The 8,096-nt window shown below is 37.4% G+C and overlaps 1 long non-coding RNA gene across 1 annotated transcript; it reads left to right on the top strand.

The window, feature by feature from the left end:
- Positions 1 to 464: 464 nt before the first annotated feature.
- On the top strand, positions 465 to 5,084 carry LOC113893626. The gene is made up of 2 exons (XR_003511318.1): positions 465 to 575; positions 4,929 to 5,084. It is a non-coding gene; the product is annotated as an uncharacterized LOC113893626 (long non-coding RNA).
- The last annotated feature ends 3,012 nt before the right edge of the window (positions 5,085 to 8,096 follow it).

The raw sequence follows: 8,096 nt of genomic DNA, 5'->3' as shown, positions 1-8,096 counted from the left end.
GAAAGATGGTAACAATAACCCTGTATACGAGACAGCAAAAGAGACACTGATGTATAGAACAGTCTTATGGACTCTGTGGGAGAGGGAGAGGGTGGGAAGATTTGGGAGAATGGCATTGAAACCTGTAGAATATCATGTATGAAACGAGTCGCCAGTCCAGGTTCGATGCATGATACTGGATGCTTGGGGCTGGTGCACTGGGACGACCCAGAGGGATGGTATGGGGAGGGAGGAGGGAGGAGGGTTCAGGATGGGGAACACATGTATACCTGTGGTGGATTCATTTGGATATTTGGCAAAACCAATACAATATTGTAAACTTTAAAAATAAAATAAAATTTAAAAAAAAAAAAGAAGAGGTGATACTTGAACTGGGTTTCAGAGGATGAGCATAAGAATGCAAACCAGTAACAGATAAACAGATTCAATATGCAGTCATTTCTTCCGTTGCATTTACAGAGACTCATACAAAACCTGATAAACGAAGAAGGAATTCTGTTTTGGAATGGATTAAATTTTACATTATCAGAGAAGAGCTGGAAGTGGGTAAATGGATCCTTTTTAAATTCTAAAATGTGAGTATTAGATAAGCTAATTTGAATATTCAATTTACAACTGTTATTGAAGACAGATTTATAGTTAATAGCCTGAGAAGAAGAATGATTCTGAAGTTGGTTAAAAATTTCTATATGTGAAAACACACCAACCCTTTGTCACAACATATATTTTATCTGCAGCGCAGTTTTAAGAGACAAGGAATAGATCAATTCCTTTGGGAGGGACACACACAAAGAAGTTTTTAAAAGAATAAAATTTAAAAATAAAGAAATTTCTAGCTAGAAGCTATTGACCCAAAGAATTGTTAAATAGCTTTTCAACCTGTGGAACCACATACCTTAGTGGGCCACGCTGGAACGATAAATACGAGAAGAAAAATATAGCGCATATCAGAGTATGTGGAATCCAGATATTTGGGAACTAGCCAAATTGTGATAAATATCGCAGCCTATTTTAACCAGTAGTGTGGAAAAAGAGTTGTTTGAGGAGATGTTATAAACCTGCATAAGCCACAATTTGAGCTATTTGCCATTTCTTTTTCTTACATTTTATTTATTTATTTTTGTCTGTGCTGGGTCTTCACTGCTGCTCAGAGTTTTCTTTAGTTGCTCAGAGTGGAGGCTACTCTCTAGCTGTGGTGTGCGGGCTTTTCACTGTGGTAGTTTCTCTCTTGCCGAGCACCTCTTCTAGGGCACTTGGGCTTCAGTAGTTGCGGTGTATGGGCTCTAGAGCACAGACATGATAGTTGTGTTGCACAGGATTAGTTGTTCCACAGCATGTAGGATCTCCCCAGATTAGGGATCGAACCTGTGTCTCCTGCTTTGGCAGGTAGCTTCTTCACTGAGTCGTTAGGGAAGCCCTTGCCATTTTTTTCTGGTTGTCTCACTATAGTCTCTTATTGCAAGATGGTCAGGATAACCATGAGTGTTTTAGGATTGATGTTACAAATTAAATTACAAACCTTTAACGGACTTCATCTATTTTGTACATCAAAGGGCAGGACACTATTTTTCCCTAGAAAGTGAAAGTGTGCAGGCATCCAACCAAGTTTCTGAAAAGAATTTTTGTTGAGTTTTTCAGAACAGATGACATTGTGTTATGCTTTTTGAGTTCGCAAAAGATTTATTGACATTTGTATAAATTACAGTTAAAATCGATTCTTTTTCTCATTCAAAAAACCAAGACGTGGAAGGTTAATACCCAGGAGCATATGCAAGTTTATATATAGTATAAATATAGTATAGTAATAATTTAGTAATATAGTAAATATAGTAATATAGTAATAATATAGTAATATTTTATTGTGTGGAAAGTTACCAAACATTGAGATATGTTGGTTTAATTACCAAGTTTTGATTTGTTTGACTCATTCTAAAATACAGTATTTTAAGTGCAGTACTTTAAAATGAATATTATTTTAAAATAAAGTGTTCTGGACTAGAATAAACATATTAAAAGGCAAATGTATTTTGTTAAATAAAATCTATTCTGAATTTTTATTTGTTTTACAAGGCTTATTATCTACACTTCATTGACATATAAATGCAACTCTGATATTAGCTTACTTTTATTTCTTTGTCATTAGAAAAGGTTAATTTTGGTTACATGTGTGTATGTTTCTTACTGGGGCATTATGTTTATTTTATTAAGGTTTATTATAAAATTGGAAAACTCTGAGGTCTTTATGAGAAGAAATACAGGCATAGTTGATAGATTAAATGTGACTGAACATTCTATTTTATTCTGAAGATTAAAGTAATGGTTTTATGAATACTGTGATCAGGTAAATCTGGAAGGTATCATATGATAATAAAACAGCAGCAGTTAGACACTGCTTTTATTTAGTGCACTAATCTAGGCAGCATATTATAAAGTAGAGACATTACTTTACCAACAAAGGTCCGACTAGTCAAAGCTGTGGTCTTGCCAGTAGTCGTGTATGGATGTGAGAGTTGGACTATAAAGAAAGCTGAGTGCAGAAGAATTGATGCTTTTGAACTGCGGTGTTGGAGAAGACTCTTGAGAGTCCCTTGGACTGCAAGGAGATACAACCAGTTCATCCTAAAGGAAATAAGTCCTGAATATTCATTGGAAGGACTGATGCTAAAGCTGAAACTCCAATATTTTGGCCACCTGATGTGAAGAACTGACTCATTTGAAAAGACCCTGATGCTGGGAAAGATAGAAGGAAGGAGGAGAAGGGGAAGACAGAGTATGAGATGGTTGGATGGCATCACCAACTCAGCGGACATGAGTTTGAGTAAACTCCGGGAGTTGATGATGAACAAAGAGGCCTGGCGTGCTGCAGTCCATGGGGTCACAAAGAGTCAGAAAGGACTGAGTGACTGAACTGAACTGAACCCTGGTTTTCAACTAAAGTAAAACAGAGTGATAATTATTTTTTTAACAGGACTGCTTTGGGGATTAAAGAAGATAACACTGAAGAACTAGGCAGAGATCTGATCAAAGTAAGCCTGCGAAGTTACCAAGGGCCTTTTGGAAATGGGCTTGGTCAGTTGAGCATAAAAACGTTATCTTGAAAGTTGAAGGGACCAGAAAGGTGAAAGAGAGAAAATAGTAAAAGACACTTTTGCTATTACTCTCTTGAAAGAAATGCTGATGTGACTAGACTGTCAGGCCCTAGGAGGGAATCAGGTGGACTTCTCAGGGCCAAGGGGCTTTATGAAGAAATAGAAAAAAGGAACAAAGAAAATCTGTGATAGAGCCCTGCCCACTGTACCACTTCACTTTCGATTTAGGACAAGCAGGTGAACGTCTTGCGCATATCCCATCCTAGCACGCCAGTTCTGCGTTGCCATCCCATTCTTTGACTGCTTCTCACACCACATCTGCAATGAGCCACAACACTCCTGCATCTTTGGAACTAATAGAACATGGATCACAGCAGACACTCGTGAACTGTTTGGAATGGGGAAAAAATGAACTTTCTACTACATACAACATGAACTGAGCCTCCTTTTCTGTCCACATTCAAATTCTGCAGACCCTGTGTATCTATCTATGTACTTACTACATTTCCTGAGCACATACTCTGTTTAAGCCTGATCACACTTCTATAGGTATCGTCTCAATGCCTCCCCCAATACTAGGTCGTTATATCCTAAATATTTAAGAAAATCAAAGTTCCATGAAAGCAATAAGTTTTTCATGTGGTATGTTAATAGGAGATTCAGTTTCCAATTTTCAAAGCTTCATTTTGTATATATCATGATGACATTTCTGTTTAGAATGCTTCGCTTCCAGTGAAGATGAACTTGCAAGTTCCAGATGTTTATGTTAGCTTTGTTTTAAAAGTTTATATTTGTGACTGACTGTGTAGTTATCACTGTTCAGTTGCTAAGTTATGTCCAACCCTTTCTAACCCCCATGGACTGCAGCTCCCCAGGGTCCTCTGTCCTCCAGTGTCTCCCAGTTTGCTCAAATTCATGTCCATTTGAGTCAGCGATGCTATCTAACCATCTCATCCTCTGCCTCCCCCTTCTCCTTTAGCCTCAGTCTTTCCCAGCATCAGGGTCTTTTCCAATGAGTTGGCATTGCCCATCAGGTGGTCAAAGTATTGGAGCATCAGTCCTTCCAAGGAATATTCAGGGTTGATTTCTTTTAGGATTGACTGGTTTGATTTGCATGCAATCCAAGGGACTCTCAAGAATCTTTTCCAGCACCACGATTTGAAAGCATCAATTCTTCAGCACTTACTCTCTTTATGGTATAAATTTCACATCAGTACATGAGTAATGGAAAAGCCATAGCTTTGACCATATTGACGTTTGCTGGCAAAGTGATGTCTTTGTTTTTGAATATGCTGTCTAGGTTTGTCATAGCTTTCCTTCCAAGGAGCAAGTGAAAAAAAAGTGAAAGGGAAAGTGTTAGTCCCTCAGTCCTGTCTGACTCTTTCCCACCCTGTGGATATATGTCTCCAGGTTCCTCTACCCACGGAAATGGAAGTCTCCAGACAAGAATACTGGAGTGGGTAGCCATTCCCAGGAGCAAGTGTCTTTTAATTTCACATCTTCAGTCATTGTCTACAAAGGTTTTGGAGTCCAAGCAAACAAAGTCTGTCACTGCTTACATTTTTCCCCCTGCTATTTGCCATGAAGTGATAGAACTGGATGCTAAAATCTTAGCTTTTGAATGTTGAGTTTCAAGCCAACTTTTCACTCTCCTCTTCCCCCTCTTTCAGAGGCTTTTTAGCTCCTTTTCACTTTCTGACATTAGACTGTTTATTTACCCAATGCTTAATATCTGAGCATCTCGTTGTTTCCTGAAAGTTACAGAAAATACTGGCTGGATGAGGAGAATTGTGTGAGAAAATCATGAACACTAAGAGAGTCTTTTCTTTTTCTCCACAGATTACCCATTTTTGGTGATGCTAAAGAAGACTGCTGTGTTTACATATCAAAGACACAATGTATTTCTGATTACTGTGCTGCAGAAAATAGATGGATCTGCCAAAAAGAACTAAAACCTGTCAGAAACAAAGGAATATATTCTTCCAATTGACTAGACATCCCCTTCCATGTCTTTAATTTCCATTTCAGATCTCTGTCATTTTAACTGTATATATTGTCATAGTGGCTCCATGCACATTTTGTGGTACAAAGTGAACACACACTGAGAATTCTAATTTTTGTGAATTTTACAAAAGTTCATGTCTAACCTCCTCATTAAATAACTGAGAAAACATATACCTAAAGAAAAGATGTCTCAGGGTATGTGCTCAGGAGTCAGATAGGTGGATCATATGGTAGTTCTATTTTTCAGTTTTTTAAGGAACTGCCATACCGTTCTCCATAGTGGCTGTATCAATTTACATTCCCACCAGTGGTACAGGAGGGTTCCCTTTCCTCCACACGCTCTCCAGCATTTCCTGTTTGTAGATTTTGTTCATGATGGTCATTCTGACGGGTGTGTTAGCTTTGACATAAATACATAACCATATGTAAAATGAATAGCTAGTGGGAAGCTGCTATATAGCACAGAGAACTGAGCTCGGTGCTCTGTGATGACCTAGAAGAGTCTGATGGGGAGGGGTGCAAGCAGGAGGCTCGGGAGGGAGGGGATATATATATATATATATATATATACACACTTATAGCTGATTCACTTCATTGTACAGCAGAAGCTAACACAACATTGTAAAATAATCCATTCTCTGGACTCTTATATCAGAGATCCATTACTAAAGGAATTTGGGGAAAGGAACTTAACTCTTCTCCATCATTGCAAAGTTCTTTTCATTTTAATTTTATCCCTACTTTTTTTTTAATTAAATTTCATTGGAGTGAAATTGCTTTATAATAGTGCATTAGTTTCTACTGTACAACAAATTGAACCTGTCTTATGTATACATTTATCCCCTCCCTTTAGGACTTCTTTCCCACAGTGCATTAATTAGAGTTGCATGTGCTATGCACTGTGCACCAGGTACCAATTTCTTTTTGGCAGTAGATACCAATTTCAGGAGGACAATTTTTCCACCAACCAGGGAGGGGATTATGGTTTCAGGATGATTTTCAAGTGCATTACATTCACTGTACATTTGTTTATTTATTTCCATTATCATTATATCAGCTCCATCTCAGATCATCAGACATTAGATATGGGAAATTGGGGACCCGTGCTATACAGTATGTTCTCATTTGGTATCTATTTTATATATATACATAGTACCAGTAGTGTAGATATGTCAATCAACTCCCCCAATTCCTCCCACCACCCCCTTTCTCCTTTGATATCCATACATTTGTTCTCTATTTCTATTTTGCAAATAGGATCACCTATACCATTTTTCTAGATTCTACATATATGCATTAATATGAAATTTATTTTTCTCTTTCTTCCTTACTTCACTCTGCATGACAAACTCTAGATCCATCCACATCTCTACAAATGACCCAATTTCATTCCCTTTTATGTCTGACAAGTCAGTGCCAGCCTGAATCATATAAATTCAAATAATGCTATAATGATCAAAACAAAATTTTAGTTTCTGTTTTCCATGCCTGTTAATTTATACTACTTATAAAATTTTGAACACATCAAATATTCGAAGGATAATTCATTTTGTGCCAGTTACTTAGGAAACATCAATACATTTTTAGAAAAATATTCTCGACAAGATTATATTTACAAAGTAATAATATATGATAAAAGTGAGATTTTTGAAGTGTTTGTTCTTTCGAGGGAAAAGACCTATAAAGAACAGATACTTTAGAAAAAATGTTCCCACAATGGACAATGTACATTCCTACCTCCTTGGAATGATGTTCAAAGCAACCTTCTAAAGCAGATCAGGATAAAGCTAAGTTCATTCAGTTAGTTCAGAATTCATTCCAAATATAGCACTTTCTTTCTCCTATATTTATGTGATCTGAATTCAAGCACCCCTAAAGCACACATCCGTAAGAACCTTTTACAATGAAACTAAGCCCAAGAAGTTAGGTTCTTGAACTGTCATTTGCTATTGCACTATTAGATAATCACGTGAATTCATTCTTGGATATGATAAGGCTGAGGTCATCTCTGAAACTCAAACTATAAAGATGCAATTCCAGGAGGAAGACAAGTCTAACCATATTCTAGACAGATTAAAAAATATCAGATCTAAGAGAACATTTTTTGGTTGCACTATTTGAGTCAATGTTTATGTAGCTGGTAAAGAATCTACCTACAATGTGGGGGACCTGGGATCGATCCCTCGGTTGGGAAGATCCCCTGGAGAAAGGAAAGGTTACCCACTCCAGTAATTCTTGCCTGGAGAATTTCATGGACTCTTTAGTCCATGGGGTCACAAAGAGTTGGACACAACTGAGTGACTTTCATGTTTTACTGACAATAAACTCACTGCAAAGCCAAGTCATGTCAACCTAATATGTCACTCAGGATCGGCCATCTACACTTCCTCTGTGCATCCATGCTTCTGATGCAGGCTCCTGACCACTCTTTGAACACATCCTGATGTTTCAAGATTTCATGGTTGCGCCATACATGTGACAGGCTCCTTTCATATAATCCTTTTATTCTTTGCCTAGAAAAAGCCTAGGAACTGTAGAAAGCTTGAATCAAATGTTCATTTCTTTCTGAACTTTTCCTCAAATCACTCTGACTCTCTTTTTCTTTCCACTTTTTAAAAACAGGATTTAGTTTCTTCTTTGCAATATTATAATTAGTCCTTTTTTATGATTGTAAGACTGTTCTGCTTCTCTCCTGGCTAGAGCTGGACAAGTATCACGATAAAACAATGAAGAGAAGAGAAGTCTCTGATTCAGTTAAAAGAGTAAGGGCAAAAAACTGGAAATAGAACTGCCATACGACCCAGCAATCCCACTGCTGGACATACACACCAAGGATACCAGAAATGAAAGAGACACATGTACCCCAATGTTCATCACAACACTGTTTACAATAGCCAGGACATTGAAGAAACCTAGATGTCCATCAGCAGATGAAAGGATAAGAAAGCTGTGGTACACATATACAATGGAATATTATTCAGCTATTAAAAAGAATGCATTTGA

Source organism: Bos indicus x Bos taurus, chromosome 5, assembly GCF_003369695.1.
Source record: "Bos indicus x Bos taurus breed Angus x Brahman F1 hybrid chromosome 5, Bos_hybrid_MaternalHap_v2.0, whole genome shotgun sequence".
NCBI lineage: Eukaryota > Metazoa > Chordata > Mammalia > Artiodactyla > Bovidae > Bos > Bos indicus x Bos taurus.
Note: the sequence above shows the minus strand (reverse complement) of the source record. Positions and strands in the feature narration are given on the sequence as shown.